This window comes from Zingiber officinale, chromosome 10B (genome assembly GCF_018446385.1).
Source record: "Zingiber officinale cultivar Zhangliang chromosome 10B, Zo_v1.1, whole genome shotgun sequence".
NCBI classification, from domain to species: domain Eukaryota; kingdom Viridiplantae; phylum Streptophyta; class Magnoliopsida; order Zingiberales; family Zingiberaceae; genus Zingiber; species Zingiber officinale.
The window spans coordinates 37,396,518-37,415,297 of NC_056005.1; the positions used below are offsets into that span (position 1 = coordinate 37,396,518).

Genomic DNA, 18,780 nt, shown 5'->3' on the forward strand with positions numbered 1-18,780 from the left:
ATGGTTATCTAAGTAATTTGATATGAAGGACTTGGGAGAATGCAAACATATTCTTGGGATCAAAGTAATAAGGGATCGCAAGAAAAGAATGTTGTGCTTTTCCCAAGCTTCATATATCGATACTATCCTAGCTCGTTTTAGCATACAAAACTCCAAGAAAGGTTTTATACCTTTTCGGCATGGAGTATCTTTATCTAAAGAGATGTCTCCTAAGACATCAAAAGAGATAGAGGAAATGAAGGTAGTTCCTTATGCTTCAGTTGTAGGAAGCCTAATATATGCAATGTTATGCACGAGACCGGATATCTATTTTGCCGTGGGCATGGTTAGCAGATATCAAAGTAATCCAGGACAGGAACATTAGATTTCCATAAAGCATATATTAAAGTACCTGAGAAGGACTAGAGATTATATGTCGATTTACCAAGCAGATGATTTACTCCGTGTGGGTTACACGGATTCTAACTTCCAATCAGATAGGGACAATAGTAAGTCTACCTCATGTTATGTGTTTACTTTAAGAGGTGGAGCCATAACATGGAGGAGTGTTAAGCATAAATGCGTTTTAGACTCCACCATGGAAGTCGAGTATGTGGCAGCCTCTGAGGCAGCCAAAGAAGTTGTATGGTTCAGGAACTTCTTGATGGACTTAGATGTGATTCCTGATTTGCCCACACTACAAGAAAACAGGGTATCAGAAACAGAATTTTAAAATGGAACAAAAATCCGTTTTAAATTTTAATAAATTATAAACGAATTTGCTATAGAAATATTATTTCGTTTAACTTAAAAAAATAATATAGAAAAATAATTTTAAAACAGATTTTAAAATAATTTAGAAACAAAATTTATAAATTAATTTTTATAAACAAAAATAAATACGAATTAGCAACGAAATTTGATATGAAACTAGTTTTTGTTTGTAAATCTATTTAAAGTTGTTTTAAACAGAAAATAAATCTGTTTATAAAGTATATAATATGAGAAATAAATTATTAAGTAATTATAAATATATTTTATTTTAAATAATAAAAAAGCCTAAACCCTATTTGAGTATTTCTCTCCCAAATCCTGCACTCGTGTTTTCTACTTCGTCGGCGCACACGATGATTTCTTCTCCGGCTACACGCACGCGATTTCTCCTCCAGCTTGCATGTGATCTTCTTCTCTGGTCCCAAATCAAGCACGAATTTAAGACAGGCATGGTTCTGACTTAAGGGGAAAGCAATCTTCTTCTCTGGCTCCAAATCACGCACGACTCTAAGGCGCGCAACCCTCCGGCTTAAGGCGCATGCGATCTTCTTCTCCGGCGTTCTTTCCACGATCCACCGAACAAGCTTAAGCTCAGGTATCTCATTTTCTTCTTTTCCAACCTTCTTCTCTATTCTAGAATGCACAACACCAGTTGCGTCCTACTCATGCGATCGAGGTCATTCGTGTGACCTAATCGCGGGGTGGCTGTTGCACACGACGCTAGTCGCTTGCATGACCTAATTGGTTGCTACCTTGGCACTACCGCAGCCACCACATTGGTTGCCTTGGTCATCTTGGCTGCTGTCTTTCCCCTGTCGTGGCCTTGGTCATGTTTTTTTATTTATTGTTTTATTAATAAAATTTTTTTTTTAACAAGATATTATTATAGCAATGTTTTAATATTGTTGTTTTCTCGTTGTGCATACAAGTTGTCATCCAATTGAAACAGTAACAAAACTTGATTTTTTATGTTCTTATTTCTTATATAATCTAATTCTAGATTGAGATTGTCATAGTTGTAATTATTGTATGTTAACTATATAATCTCAAGTAAACTTATCATGATGAGATGGATCAGGTACTATAAAGTATAAACCATCATATCAAGAGTTATTCATGCAAATTGATACAAGCAATGGTCATGATTCAACAATTTCTGCTTGTGAAAAGGGTTATATTTCTGACTACCATCGATTTAGATGTCTATGATTTTTAGCTCTCTGCATACATGCACTTGGACGCTTCAAGGATCTTGTGGCATGTACTAATGGACTAGTTTCTATACAGGTTAGTCTATGGAACATATATTTCAAACTTCTATGCCAGTGTATTTTATTGTAGAAACATTTTCTTCTTCCAAAGCTCCTTATTACTGTTTTTTCCCATGTAGGCTATACTTATTCTCCATTAGCCCAAGCATATTAGGAAATTTAGTATTCAAGACTCACCAATCTTTGGTAATTACATCCTATACCTTTTATTTTGTTTCCAGTATTGTGAGTCAATTATTTGTATACTGTTTCTCATCTTAGTTGTGATTGCAAATATGGCATTCCATTTTCAGCTAAACGGTCAGATAAGGGAGCCAACCTTTTAGCTTCTCTATGCCAGAAAATATGATGCCTCAGAGGGCGAACTGCGAGGAGTAATGGAAATGAAAAATAACTTGATAGAGGGCATATTGAAGAAAAAACCACAAGAAGCTTCAAATGCAAGGAATGAATGTCTGGCTTATATCGACACAGGTCTTAAGCCATCTTTACTGCCCTTTTACTTCATACACTTTCTAATATTCGTGTCATAATAGTTGTTTCTATGTTATAGATGGCTTGACTTATTTTGACAACCTCTTGGAGGAAGTCATTAAAGTCAAGTATATTTATCTTAAAGAAAGATTATGAAGATGCAATACTTAAAGGTGAGCTAGATGAGCAAATGTTTGTTAATGACAATGAAAGTATAGTTGGTAGTGGAAGCTTATCTGGAGGCGCTATTAACATGTGTGGAACAAAGGTATGGTTCTACAGCAATATGCTTCTTCTAATTTATCGCAATCTGTCTGATTGTTTGATGTTATCGCAAGTGAGAGATACAGGGCATCCATTCATTTGGCTAAGAAAGCAGCATTATCATCTGCACAAGAAGATTTAGGAAGGAAACCAGACATATTAAATATGTTAGGTAGAGGACCTGATTGGATGGAAGCTAATATATGTAATGACTTGGTTAAAATTCATTGGAATAAAGAAGATCACAAGATCAAATGTGAAATTGCACGGAAGAATAAAATGACAGCGAAAGATGGGTCTACTACCAAACATACTGGGGGCTCAATTTCTTTTGGAGCACACCGTGAGAGAATGGTAACCCTCCTTTTCTAACATGTTTATTCCAATCATTTACACATTCGATAAATTTATTATATATTTGACATTTAGATATAAATTCAATGTATCTCATTTGTTTTATTTTATATTGACATGTATTATGTATGATTGTAGAAAAAAGATTTGGGACAAGATGTGGATGAATTTGAGGTTTTTGAATGAATGCATAAAAGAAAGTAAGGTACTGGAGAGTTTGTGGATAACAAATTGGCTCGAGTTAGTGTAAGTCAACATAATTAATTATTCATTAATTTTCTATTAGCTTATATTAATTCTTACTTGTTGGTTTTTATATTTGTTAAACTAATATAAGCTCTTTTAATATGGACAGGAACAATATAAAGAGAGACAAAATGTTGATGATCAATCTACTCGACGTTCATTCAATTTCAAATCATGGTGTGATGTGGTGGGCGACCCATGTAAGGGGAGGGTGTACGGATTTGGATGCAATCAACATTTTAGAAGATCATACAATGGAAGTTCCAATGAAATGTGCTATCATGAGAAGAACAAGGAATTGTCTCAAGAAATTGAAGGCATGTGTGTTATTAGCAAGAGGATGGAGGAAGAAATTACTGAAAGCAAAAATAAATTGGAACTCGTTATCAAAGAAAATAGAAAGAGGGAAGAACAACTTATCGAGGAAGGTAGGCAAAGAGAAGAAAATCTAAAAGAGATGATTCGTAAAATGATTCAAGAGGCGGGATATACAAATCATTTATATCCAAGAAGATCTGGTCCTCGTGAGCGTCGTGATAAGCGAAATAAAGATTAAATTACTTTATCTTTGATTAATGGTTAAATGTATTTAGATGATGTGAATATTTATTTATTCCAATATTAGTTTTATGATACTTTTGCATTAAAAATTAATTGTTTTTAAAAAATTTAAATTTGTTTGAAATGTCTGCTTGTTAAAAGTATCATGTAGATGATAAATATAAATTTAGTGATAAATTTAAAAATGAATCTATATATAGATTTATAAATAAAATTATAAACGAATTTATAAACAGATTAAAATTATATTTGTAACGACCCGGCCCTTTGGCCTCTTGGGCGGCCCAACTGGCGGCCCTTATGTCGTCGGCACATTTGGCGACCTCTCATGTCGTCGACCGACGACCCTTTGGCCGTGTCGTTACTCACTAGGACTTTCCACCCCTGGCAGTGGATTTTTGCCTTCCCCAGGATTCAAACTCTAGACTTCCATGCTAAGTAATAGAGTTTATGAATCCTAGTAGCCAAGTGAGCGCCTCACTTGGCTACCAGGATTCATAAACTCTAGTACTTAGTCTGGAGGTCTAGAGTTCGAATCCTGGGGAAGGCAAAATCCACTGCCAGGGGTGGAAAATCCTAGTGAGTAACGGCACGACCAAAGGGTCGTCGGTCGATGACATGAGAGGTTGTCAAATGAGCCGACGACATAAGGGCCGCCAGTTGGGCCACCACAAGGGCCGCCAGTTGGGCCGCCACAAGGGCCGCCCAAGAGGCCAAAGGGCTGGGTCGTTACAATAAAAAGGCACCTTTTATTGTAACGACCCGGCCCTTTGGTGTCGTTACTCACTAGGACTTTCCACCCCTAGCAGTGGATTTTTGCCTTCCCCAGGAGTCGAACTCTAGACCTCCAGGCTTAAGTACTAGAGTTTATGAATCCTGGTAGACAAGTGAGCGCACTTGTCACGCCCCGGGGGAGTCCCTGTCTGAAGAAATTTCGACAAAATCTCCCCTGTACGGATGACAAGTCGACGACATTAGAGGTCGCCAAATGGGCCGACGACATAAGGGCCACCAGTGGGCCGCTGCAAGGGCCGCCAAATTGGCCGAAGGGCCGGGTCATTACAATAGTAATGAACCCGCGACCTCCGACTAGAACCAAGTCTTAAGCAAATCCGGCTGACCAAGTGTCCAAGCGGGCCATGCTAATCTTCTCTGTATCGTTCCAATTTTATCAGATGTCTCTGAAGAGAAATTTGATAAAAATTGGAACGATACAGAGAAGATTAGCATGGCCCCTGCGCAAGGATGACACGCATAAATCGAGAAATGATCCGTCTGCTTGGATCGCTTGGCAAGCCGCGTTTTGACCAGGTCAGAGGTCGCGAGTTTGATTCCTCAGCCGAACCTTTTAAATAAAAAGGCGCCTTTTATTGTAACGACTTGGCCCTTCGGCCAATTTGGCGGCCCTTACGGCGGCCCACTCATGGCCCTTATGTCGTCGGCCCATTTGGCGACATCTAATGTCGTCGACCGACGACCCTTTGGCCATGTCGTTACTCACTAGAACTTTCCACCTCTGGCAGTGAATTTTTGCCTTCCCCAGGATTCGAACTCTAGACCTCCAAGCTTAAGTACTAGAGTTTGTGAATCCTGGTAGCAAAGTGAGTGTCGCTCACTTGGCTACCAGGATTCATAAACTCTAGTACTTAAGCCTGGAGGTCTAGAGTTCGAATCCTGGGGAAGACAAACGTCGGTCGACGACATTAGAGGTCGACAAATGGGTCGACGACATAAGGGCCACCAGTGGGCCGCCGCAAGGGCTGCCAAATTGGCCGAAGGGCCGGGTCATTACAATATTTAATATGTTATTTGAGACAAATTAATGATGGGTTTAAAACAAAATTCGAGACAGAATTTATAAACTGAATTATAAATGAATTTATAAACAAATTAAAATTATATTTTTTTTATGTAATTTGAGACAGACTAATGACAGGTTTAAAACAAAATTAGAAACAGAATTTATATTTTCAATTAATTTCATTTGGTCAAATAAAAATAGATTCACAAATAATTTTTTAATTTGTTTTTGAAATTTGAGACGGAATATTTTCGTCTCAAATTTAGCCACGGGGGTTTCACTAATGGATATTGGAAACGGAATATTCCGTCTCAAATATTCTTTAGAGATGGAAAAATGACTATCAGAGACGGAATTTTTTGTCTCTGAAGCTCTGTTTTCTTGTAGTGCCAAAATCATCATAATTTATTGTGATAATAGTGGTGCAGTAGCAAACTCGAAGGAACCACGAGCCCAAAAGGCGAGTAAACACATTGAGCGCAAGTACCACCTAATACGAGACATTTTAAAGCGAGGAGAAGTTGTTGTCGCCAAGATTGCATCAGTAGATAACCTAGCAGATCCTTTCACTAAGGCCCTTCCGGTGAAAGCTATTGATCGACATGTTGAGGTGATGGGAATCAGATGTATGGTAGTGTTTATGGCAGCATAGTCTTTTAGTATAAGTGGGAGATTGTTAGAATATATACTAAAAGTCTAGCTTTTATATAAACATTTATTTGGAAATAAAAATTATATTGGTCAAATGTCTACATTTATATGCTAAATATAGTTGTTCATTTAATTTATATTGAAGATAACATGGTGTGTAGTGTCACACAGAAGATCATATTATCAGTTCCTTATAAATTATAAATAATGGCTCACAACCAAGATGGAATGGGACAAACCATTGGAATGGTCGTAGTGTAATTTGGTATTAGTTTATCTTGACTATAAAATTACACTAGTACACTCTAAGTGTATTGAGTAGGACCATTTGAGATTGTTCTTTTTCTACTGACTGTAAAAAGAATAGAACCTCTGCTATTATGAAAATGTGTACTCTTAATCATGATATAATAACAAACACATATACTTAATATTTATGTATTTAATTTATCAAAGGGTGAGATTTAGTTCATTAAATCAAAAGGCTCGATAAGTTGGGAAATGATATTATTTATATGGTGTGTTGTTGATTATAGAATGAAACTGTGTCCTAGTGATCTAGGTTGATGATGTTCCCTTGAGGAGTTCATAAGGATTGTCATGTAAACCTTGCAGGTGGACTTAGTCCGACATGACAATATGCTTGAGTGGTATTACTCTTGGAGCTAGATATTAATTAAGTGAGTTGTCAATAACTCATTTAATTAATGGACATTTGATATCTTAAACACACAGAGATTAGCGCACTCATGATAAGAATGAGCCCATATTGTAATATGGGATTGGTGCGGTAGTGCAATAATAACTCATTAGTGGTATGAGTTATTATTGATGAACTTGAGTTGGGTGTTCGGGGCGAACATGGGAAGCTCAAGCTCATCGGGAGACCAAAACCAATTCCTCCTCTCGGTTCCTGTTATAGCCTCTTATTTATAAAGCCTTATATCTACCCAAATCCCAGCTTCTTAACCAAGCTTAAGGATGATTTTTTGTAACCCAAGCATGAGGAAGTTTAACCCAAGCATGAGGCCGGCCATTCACACATAGAAAAGGAAGTTTATTTTTTGTAAAATTTTTCCTTTTATAGAGATCCATTAAAAGGATTTAAAAGGATGATTTTAATTATAAAACTTTCCTTTTTTAGATCGGTCACAAAAGGAAATAAAAGGGAGTTTTTATTTTGTTAAAAACTTTCCTTTTATGATGCTTCCCACATGGTTTTAAAATAGAGTTTTAAATTTTAAAATCTTTCCTTTTATACCTTTCTACAAAGGATTAAAAGAGAGATTTGAAATCTTTCCTTATTTGTAGTTATCTATAATGTTTAAAAGAAAATTTTAATTTTAAACTTTCCTTTTTTGTAACCATGATATAAAAGAAGTTTTATTTTAAATCTTTTCTTTTATAGACATCCACAAAATGATTTAAAAGAGAAGATTTTGATTTTATAAAACATGTCTTTTATAGCTAACCACAAAAGGGATTTTAAAATAGAGATTTTAATTTTTTGTTTAAAATCTTTCCTTGTTTGATGCACAAGTGGTGGTCGGCCATGTAAAGGAATAAAAGGAAGTTTTAATTTTTTGTTTTAAAACTTTCCTTTTTTCGATTCACCAATGATTATAAAAGAGAGGGAGAGGGTGCCTCATTGAGAACAACCTAAGCCTTGCATCCTCTCTATTATGGCCAAAATTCCTCTCTTCTATTCCCTTGGTGGTCGGTCCTCTTCTTTCTCTTTTCTCCTATTGTTTTCTCTTTTGGAGGTCGGCGGCATCAAGTTTGGTTTTCTCTTGGTGGCCAGTTGTTTGAAGGAGAAGAAGAAGAGAAGGAAGCTCTCTTGTCTAGCATCCCTTGGAGGTTAGTTGGTGGCCGAAACTTGGAAGCAAAGGAAGAAACTTGGGTGGATTTCATCTTGGTAGATCGCCGCTCACACAACGTCCAAGAGAAGGAGAGGAATACAATAGAAGATCAAGAGGTTTATAAGCTACTAAGAAAGGTATAACTAGTTATTTGTTAATGCATCCTAACTAGTTCATCTTCTTTGTATAGATCTTGAAAACCCAAACACAAGAGGCTATCGATTTTAGGTTATCGATTTTAATTTTTGATTTCATGTTTCGATATTGTGCTTCTATTGAGGTCTCTGTAGTTAAACCTAGTTTACTGTAAGAAGCTAAATACCCAATTTCTTTGAAAGACTTTGTCTAGGAAGTGGTGGATGATCTCATACTCAAGAAGGCCTAGTGCCTCGCCATGTTTAACCTGGAAGCCGATCGTTGAAAAATAGATATTTAATTAACTTCTGTAATATGGTTTAACTTATGAAGAACACATCGGTTAAACTTGGAGTAAAAATGTTAAGTATCGTTTCCAATCCATGTTTAACTTCTGAAGGACAATTTGGATTAATAATGTTAAGCATCATTTGCAATCCAAATTTAACTTCAGTAGAGCACGTGGGTAGCTAGGATAGTTCTATGCTTGTACAAATTTTTATACAGGGGAACTAGAATGGTATTTCGAGTAGCAACCAACAATGTTATCAATTTAAATTTTCGTATTCTGATATTCTAGTTGATAGTATTTTAGACTATGCATCATCCATAGTAATTGAGATGTGCATTCACCTAGGGCTATGCATTTATCTTTAGTAGTGGATAAAGCAACACAGTGTTGATTTCTGCTTGACCAACTTACTAGGCATTGACCTAGAAATTGACAGCTATCACTTGTGCTCTTTCTATCTAGTTTGCACCCGTCATAATCTGAGTCAGAATAGTCAGTTAGATCAAAGGTAGAAGACCTAGGGTACCTGAGTCCTACGTTTAGGGTTCCTTTAATATACCTAAGTATTCTTTTGATGTATGTTAAGCGTGACTCTTTTGCACAAGATTAGTATCTTGCACACATGCCTACTGCAAAAAGAATGTCCGATAGACTTGCAGTTAGGTACAGTAGACTTCCTATCGCACTTCGATAGTATTTCAAGTCTACCGGTTTTTCTTCTAAGTCTGAGTCAATTTTAATGTTAGTAGTCATTGGTGTATTAATATTTTTTTAATTTTTCATTCCGAATTTCCTAATTAATTCTTTCACATATTTTGTTTGAAAAATGTAGATACCATCTTTGGTTTGTTTAATTTGTAGGCCTAAGAAAAAATTGAGCTCTCCTACTAGGCTCATTTCAAACTCATTTTCCATTAATTTGGTAAATTCTTTTAAAAATTTAGAGTTGGTGGAACCAAAAATTATGTCGTCTATGTAAATTTGGTCTATAAATATGTCTTCTTCTAGGGTTTTAACAAATAGTGTTGGATCTATTTACCTTGATTAAACCCCTTAGATATCAGATGATTTGATAAGCATTCATACCAAACCCTAGGTTCTTGTTTTAATCCATATAGGGCTTTCTTTAACCTAAAAACATGGTTTGGATGTTCTAAGTTCTCAAATCCTTGAGGTTGACTTACATATACCTCTTCTTTGATAAATCCATTTAAGAAGGCGGATTTTACATCCATTTGATATAGCTTTGAAACGACCCTAATTCCTACTTACAATAAATAATACCAGTATACTTCAGACTGATATAATAAGCTAATTTAGCTGAGATGCACCGATTATACAAACGTGAATATTAAGTGCATTTGCATAGGTAGACATGTAGTGTACAGCACGTTAACACACTTTTTAAAAGCAGGTAATCTAAATGAATGAACATGCACCACCATGTGAGGAAAAGAAAACTAGAATTTGAGATATATAATCAAAGCATGACGAGACAAGCAAAATGCTACTAGCGGGTAACCTTAGTGTGACCATACCAGTGTGAATAAAAAAAAACCTCAAAGAAATCAGTCTAATTATAACAAGAACTTAGGAATAATGTTTAAGCATACTTCTTTATTATTATTTTTTTTCTCCCACATAAACCATAAAAATTATTGTCCTATCCTAACGCGGTGAGCAACGGGGTCCTCGGGTGTGTACTGCAGTGGCCCAGTCTAGTCAAGAGTCAGAGCCTTCAACCTCATAATTATTATCACCTACACCCATACAAATTGAATGAGTCTAAGGCTCAGCACTTCTTAACCAATAATAACAAATATCACGTATACAGCATGTTTGGATTAACGATCTTCAGTTAAAAAAAAAAGAAGATAAGAGATATCTAGAAGATAGCAGCTGTTTTATGCAAAGAAATTCAATTACATGCTTCGGTAAAAAAAATAGATAAGTAAAATTGGCATTCGGTAATAAAAGAGAAGATAGTAGCTGTTACCGTTTGAATATATATTAAATGAGAGAAGACATAAGTCCAGCGTGAAGGAGGTAAGTGTACATGTAATAGGAAGGTAGCATGCAATATGAGAGATATAAAATTCGCACAGTACAAAATAGGAAAAGATATCCAGAAATTACATTAGTATACATAAGCTGGTGCTAAAAGAATTTTCAAGAGCTCATCACCAATCCCCATATCATTGTGTAGCTTTAATCGTTATCATATATCAATATTTCCTTTAAGGTGATGTGTAATCGTTTAAAGTGATGGGCTATTATCATCTAGTCAATTGATCAATCTCAGCTAGGTAACCCTGGTATTTAACGGTGGGGTGCCAGTAACTCTCGTCACTGGGTCGTGACCTAATATGGAAATCCAATGTTAAGCTCCTTCTAGAGTCTTTTCCCCTAATTAGGCTCCCTCTGGGGCCTTTTCCCATAAACGGGCTCCCTCTGGGGCCTTTTCCCGTAACCAGACTCCCTCTGGGGCATTTTCCCATAAATGGACTCCCTCTGGGGCCTTTTCCCGAAATCGGGCTCCCTCTGGGGCCTTTTCCCATAACCGGGCTTCCTCTGAGGCCTTTTCCCGTAACCAGGCTCCCTCTAGGATCTTTTCCCGTAATCGGACTCCCTCTAAATCATCATCATAATAAGAATCCTTATATATATTTTGTTTCACCAGCAACTAACATAATAGAAATGTCAGGCTAAAGAGAATTTGCCACCTGTTGTTACCTTTCAACTTGGTGCGATATGATCTAAATTTAAATAACTTAGCATTAAAGTATAACATCCTAATTTCATAAATTCCATGAGAGTCCTTTCATCATGCGCCCTTCAAGAATCTGGTATAGCTTGATTAAACCATGCACCGCCATATAAACGTGGGTAAATTCCTAAGAAAGTGGTATGTCATGCTTAACAAAATAACATGCATAATATCAAATGAATGGTGCACATATATCAGGAAAGGAAAAGGGAGACCTAATGGCTACTGGTTTTTGAAAGACTAAATCTGCAATATTTCTACTTTAAATAACTTAGCCTTAAAACATATCATCCTAATTCCATAATTTCCCTAATCATTTAAAAAAAAAATCCTTTTATCAGGTTCCCTCCCAGAACCTAGTAGAACTTGATTAAATCATGCAAATACTATGTAGACATGAGTAAATTTCTAGGATACTGGTATGACAGGCAAAACAATTTAACATGTATAATATTATTTGAATGCCGCAGATCCAGCAAACAAAAGGACAGGGGCTTAAGAAGTGCATGTGTTTGTAAAATGCTCAAATCTCGATCCTCGGTGTAAGGAGATAGGGAGCACGAGCGAGGAGCCTTTGGTCGGAACGCCTCTCTTAAGAACTTCATGCTTTTGTCCTCTTACAATGCTTTGGTGAGAACGACCACGACGGCGGCCGTCCCCTTCCACTTCCTTTTCTTTTCCCCCCACTTCCTTTTCTTTTTCCTTTACCCTAAGTCGTTTTCTTTATATATATATATATATATATATATATATATATATATATATATATATATATATATATATATATATATATATATTTATAATATATATATGGCTCAATATATATATATATATATATATATATATATATATATATATATATATATATATATATATATATATATATATATATATATATATATATATATATAGACATTACGTAACTTTTAGTTTTTATTATTATCTCTTTTTTTTGTTTTCTGAATTTATTAGCTTCCCCCTTTTGTTTAATGAATGAACCATCTAATTAAATAAATCTAGTGGTTTAACTATTTACCTAAAGGGAGTTCATGCTAGGGGGTCTTGAGCGTTATAATTCCTACCCACCTTATATAAAATTTCATCCTCGAAATTAACGACTCCTAATGTCGGCCTCGGTCACCCACGTAGTTTCTTCCTCCGAGTGATCCCTCCACCTGACCTTGACCATCTTTATCACCTTGTTCCGCAACCTACTCTCTTGCCTGCCCAATATCTGAATGGGCCTCTCCTCATAGGATAAATTTGTTGTAAGTTATAGTGGTTCAAAGTTCAGCACATGTGACGAATTTGACATGTACTTGCGAAGCATCGAGATGTGGAACACGTTATGCACCCCTGCAAGTTTAGGTGGCAAAGCCACTCGATAAGCCAATGCTCCCACCCTTTCTAGGATCTCAAATGGTCCTATGAATCTCGGACTAAGCTTGCCTTTCTTGCCAAATCTCATAACACCCTTCATAAGTGTTATTTTCATGAACACGTGGTCATCGACTGCAAACTCGAGATCTCTTCTTCGTTTGTCGGCATAACTCTTCTGCCGGCTCTGAGCAGTTTTCATCCTGTCCCGGATCTTGACTACTAAATCTGCTGTATGCTTCATGATTTCTGGACCTAATTCGGATCTCTCTCCAACTTCATCCCAATGGATGGGCGATATACATTTCCTTCCATAAAGTGCCTCGTAAGGGGACATTCCTATAGATGACTGATAACTATTGTTATAGGTAAACTCCACTAGAGGTAGCTTTGGCTCCCAACTTCCTTGGAAGTCGATCACACATGCTCGGAGTAAATCCTCCAGAATCTGTATCACCCTCTCCGACTGGCCATCTGTTTGGGGATGGAATGTCGTGCTGAATATTAGTTTAGTCCCCATAGCAGAATGCAGACTCTTCCAAAATGAGGATATAAATCTTGTGTCTCTGTCAGACACAATAGAAACTGGAATCCCATGTAATCTGACTATTTCTCGGATATACAGTTCTGCATACTGAGTCATGGAGAAAGTGGTCTTCACAGGTAGAAAATGTGCTGACTTGGTAAGACGATCTACTATCACCCAAATTGCATTAAAACCCTTTATTGTACTTGGTAAGCCTACAACAAAATCCATCGTAATGTTTTCCCATTTCCACTCAGGAATAGGAAGTGGCCTAAGCATCCCAGCTGGTCTCTGATGCTCTGCTTTGACTTGCTGACAATTTAAGCATTCAGATACAAAACGTAGGATGTCTCGTTTCATACCTGGCCACCAATAGAGTAATTGCAAGTCCTTGTACATCTTTGTACTCCCCGGGTGGATAGAATAAGGAGTATTGTGGGCTTCTATCATGATTTCAACTCTAAGAGAATCTACACTAGGAACCCAAAGTCGACCTCGATATTTGATGATGTCGTCCTCAACTGTATATAACATTCGGCCCTTAGTTTCATCTCTTTGCTTCCATTTCTATAACTGCTCATCCGTAGCCTGCCCGATTCGAATTCTATCTCTCAAAGTAGACTGCACTATCAGATTGGATAGATTAGGAGCCCTGCCTCTTACATACATCTCCATATTGAACCTCTGAATTTCTGTCTGAAGAGGTTTCTGTACTGACAGTTGGGCTATGACTGTCATTTTTCGGCTAAACGCATCGGCAACTACGTTAGCTTTCCTGGGATGGTAGCTAATATCACAATCATAATCTTTCACAAGTTCTAGCCATCTCCATTGCCTCATATTTAGCTCCTTCTGGGTGAAAAAGTATTTGAGACTTTTATGGTCGGTGAAAATTTTGCATTTCTCACCATACAAATAATGCCTCCAAATTTTTAGTGCAAAAACGACTGCGGCGAGCTCAAGGTCATGAGTCAGATAATTCTTCTCATGTGCCTTCAGTTGCCTAGACGCATACGCGATAACTCGATCATGCTGCATAAGAACCATGCCCAATCCTATCCTTGATGCATCTGTATACAACACATACTCTCCTTGCCCGGATGGCATAGCTAAAACTGGTGCGGTAGTGAGGGCTTGTTTCAACTTCTCGAAACTATCTTGACAATCTGATCCCCATACAAATTTGGCATTCTTCTTCGTCAAAGTTGTCAAGGGCACCGCAATGGCAGAGAAACCCTTGATGAATTTAAGATAATAGCCAGCTAAGCCTAAGAAACTTCGTATCTCGGTTGCGCTTTTAGGCTCCGGCCATTCTCTGACTGCCTCGACTTTAGAAGGATCAACTTCTACTCCGTCTCTCAAGATAATATGTCCTAAGAATGCCACTTTCTCTAGCCAGAACTCGCACTTGCTAAATTTGGCAAACAACCTTCGATCTTGCAATATCTGTAAGGCTATCGTCAAGTGCTGACTATGCTCCTCTCTATCCTTCGAGTATATCAGAATATCATCTATGAATACAATGATGAACTGATCAAGATATGGCCGGAATACGTGATTCATGAGATCCATGAAGATCGTGGGGGCATTTTTCAACCCGAATGGCATTACCATAAACTCGTAGTGTCCATACCGAGTTCTGAAGGCCGTCTTATAGACGTCTGCTTCCTTTACTCTCAACTGATGGTATCCCGAATGAAGGTCTATCTTCGAGAATACTGAAGCTCCTTGCAGTTGATTGATTAAAAATTCAATTCTAGGCAGGGGATATTTGTTCTTTACTGTGACTCTGTTCAGTTCTTGATAATCGATATAGAGCCTCATGCTCCCGTCTTTTTTCTTCACAAACAATACTGGCGTACCCCATGGAGAAAAACTCGGACGAATGAATCCTTTATCCAGTAGGTCTTGAATCTGATCTTTTAGCTCTTTCATTTCTATAGGTGCCAGTCGATATGGCGCCTTAGAGATCGGCACTGTCCCTGGCACCAGCATGATAGAAAACTCCACGTCTCTCTCAGGGGGAATGCCAGAAATGTCCTCCGGGAATACGCTAGGGAAGTTTCTGACAACCTCCACATCCTCGATCTTCTGACAGGTGACATTAGGTATTGAAATAATACTAGCCAGAAATCCTCGGCAGCCTCTACGCAAAAGCTTCCTTGCACCTATACAAGAAATAATAGGCGGCAACTGTGTGTTTTGAGCTGCCTCAAAGGTAAATATTTTCCCTCTAGTCGATTGATGTGCGTAGATTATATACTCTTTTATGCATGTTTTTACGCACATTTACATACTTTGAGCATGCTTGATCTATGCACTTTTATATTTTCAGCTTTCCTTTTAGCATATTTACTCTTTTGGTTCGGAGATCTGTTTTTTGTGCATTTTCTGTACACAGGAGTCGAAATTGGTGAAGATTATGCGTCCTCGGGCAAGCTTGGAAGGAATTGAAGGGAGAGAGCATCAGGCCCAAGCTTGGTTGTAATTGAAGGAAGAGGACATGGCCGTGTGAATCTCACATGGCCGTGTCTTGATTGAAGAAATTAGAGCGGATGCCTTACATGGCGTGTAGATCTACATGGCGTGTGAGGGAGGCAAGCGGTGGTCGTGTGCACCACATGGCCGTGTAGCATTTCCAGAGAACAGAAGGGTCTGGCCGTGTGAGTCACACGGCCGTGTAGCTTGGCGAGAAGGAACTGGACATGGCCGTGTGAATCTCACACGGCCGTGTCATGGGGCCGTGTGGCGCCCGATTTCCTCCTCTATTTAAACTCTCCTTCATGAATTGAAAGGGGATCTCTCCCCCTTTGGGAGAAGGCAAGATTTGGTGGTTTCCTCCCATTCTTGGGAGGATTTCTGGGCGATTCGAGGGGAGTTCTTGACGATTTCGACTACGGAGCGAGGATTGGATCCGAAGACGAGGCTTCTTCGTAGATAAGTTTTCTCTTTCCCCCTTTTCTTGGTTTCTTGGATTGGGGATTTAAGAAATGCTTGTAATCTTTATTTCTTCGGGTATTCTTCCTCGATTCATGGAGTAGATCTTGTATTCTAGGATTAAGGGAGTATTTGTATGATGGATTGATGTAATCTCTTATGGATTTGTCATTTTCTTGTTTCAATGACATTGTCTTGCTTGTATCAATTAGATCTTGAATGATTAATGGTGATTTGTGCTTAATTCTCATTCTTGATTGATTGTTTGGATTTCTTGTGGACTTTGTAAAGATAAACTCTCACTCGATCATCCGAGGGATCCACGTGACAGGTGCAAGCCCGTGTAAGGATGTTTGAGAGATAATCTTGAAGAGGAAATATGAATATTCAAGAGAGTAGGATGGATCTTATGATTAGTTTCTTGTATCTTGATAGATTAATAAGTTGTGGGCTTCTATGTTGATATCCGAGGAAGGCATAATAATAGGTGCGCTTCTGTGTAAGGACAACATAGGTTCACGTCTAATTGATCATATTTAGATACATTTCTCAGTCCTTAGCCGGTTATCTATTGCAAGAGAGAACCGGCAACTTTCTACAAGTGTTTGGAAATTGAGGGATAAGAATTGGTGAACCATTTACATTCAAGAAATCTTACAAAGAAACTGAAACTCCTAGAATCTCCCTTTATCATAACCCAAAACACTAAACTCTTGTTTGTTGATCTTTAATATTAGATTTGTTTACCTTCACTTTGCATTTGAAACAATTGGATAGTTGTTTAGCTAATTCGCATTGAGACATTTCTAGTTCTTATTCCAGTCCCTGTGGATACGATAATCTTTTATATTACTTGCGACATTTCCGTACACTTGCGGAGCGTAACAAGTTTTTGGCGCTATAACATTAGGAATTATCAATTGAGTTAGACTAAACATAACATTTGTTTTCCTTTCATATTGCATAGTTGTAACTAATCATTAGATTTCTGTTTTTACTTTTTTGTATAACTTTTACTTCTTGTTAATTCTTTTTGTACAAATTCAATTATGCATTTTTGATTCTTTTATTTTTTTTTCTTTTTCTGTTGAATTGTCATTTGCTATCTTGTTCTTGTGTATGCAAAGATCTAACTTTGCAGGGAAATTCTTTCCTTTTGACCCTGAGATTGACAGAACTTTCCATAAAAAAAGAATTTTGCAAAGGCAAATAGAAGAACAAGAATATCTAAACATGGTGTGTAAGTCACTAGGAGATTATGGAGCTCTGAAGTCTGCAAAACAAATAGGAGCAATTGTTTACCCTAACATACAAGCAAGAAATTTTATACTCAAACCATCTTTTGTTTCCATGGTTCAGAAAACTTAGTTTGGAGGATTGGAGATTGAGAACCCTTATTCCCATTTGATGGAGTTTTATAGATTTTGTTATACTTTGAAATATGAAGAAGTTTCATCTGATATTGTTCAGCTGCTTGCTTTTCCTTTTAGTCTGAAGGATGCTGCAAAAAGATGGTATAATTCTCTAAAGTCTCAAAGTATCAAAACATGGGATGAGTTAGAGCAAAAATTCCTTGACCAATATTTCCCTCCAAGGAAAACTACTTATTTGAGAAGTCAAATTTTAAATTTTAAGCAATTGGATGGAGAAAAATTATACCAAGCCTGGGAAAGATATTCTTCTCTTCTGCAGTTATGTCCACATCATGGAATTGAGAAATGGTTAATTATGCATTTGTTCTATGTTGGGCTTTCTTTCTCAAATTAGAATCAATTGGATTTAGCATCTGGAGGATCATTTTTGAAAAAAAGTCTAGAAGAAACTTTTGAGATAGTTGGCAGAATTACGCAAAATTCCAATGATTGGGTAGAGCAAGATAGCTCATTCTTAACAATGGATATCATTAGAGAAAAGGATGATGTTGAAAAAGGGCTTATCTTGAATCAAAACGATTTCCAAACAATATTTCCTTGGTGATGTGAATCATTATAAAAAATGTTTGGTGAAAAAGCATTTTCAACAGAAAAGGGGGTATGTCTTGGTGATCATAAGAAGGATAATCTGTCTTTAGATAATGAAGAGTTTTTAGAAGAAAGCTTGGCTAAGGAGGAGACTATGTTGATAGAACAAGAGCCAGTTTTACCAGAAATAGTACCACCTCAACTTGAACTTAAACCATTACCACCAAATCTTAAGTATGAATTTCTTGGGCCGAATTCTACTTATCCAGTTATAATTAATGCTCAGTTAAATGAGTTTGAAACAAAGAGACTGTTGGATGAGTTAAGGTTGCATAGAAAGGCCATTGGATATACAATTGATGATATAAAAGGGATTAGTCCATCTCTCTGTATGCATAGAATTTTACTTGAAGAGGGGTACAAGAACTCAATTGAGCATCAAAGGAGACTAAATCCAAATTTAAAAGAGGTAGTAAAGAAGGAAGTGATTAAACTTCTTGATGCAGGGATTATTTACCCAATTTCGGATAGTGAATGGGTGAGCCCAGTCC

The 18,780-nt window shown here is 37.2% G+C and overlaps 1 long non-coding RNA gene, 1 other non-coding gene and 1 pseudogene across 2 annotated transcripts; 1 reads left to right on the forward strand and 2 right to left on the reverse strand.

Moving 5' to 3' along the window:
- Positions 1-5,057: 5,057 nt before the first annotated feature.
- Positions 5,058-5,114, reverse strand: LOC122030755 (annotated as a pseudogene).
- On the forward strand, positions 5,100-5,204 carry LOC122030752. Its single transcript, XR_006125591.1, has one exon. It is a non-coding gene; the product is annotated as a U6 spliceosomal RNA (small nuclear RNA).
- A 5,016-nt stretch (positions 5,205-10,220) lies between these two features.
- Positions 10,221-12,138, reverse strand: LOC122028602. Its single transcript, XR_006124877.1, has 2 exons — positions 11,872-12,138; positions 10,221-10,421 (listed from the first exon to the last, which is right to left on the reverse strand). It is a non-coding gene; the product is annotated as an uncharacterized LOC122028602 (long non-coding RNA).
- Positions 12,139-18,780: the final 6,642 nt, after the last annotated feature.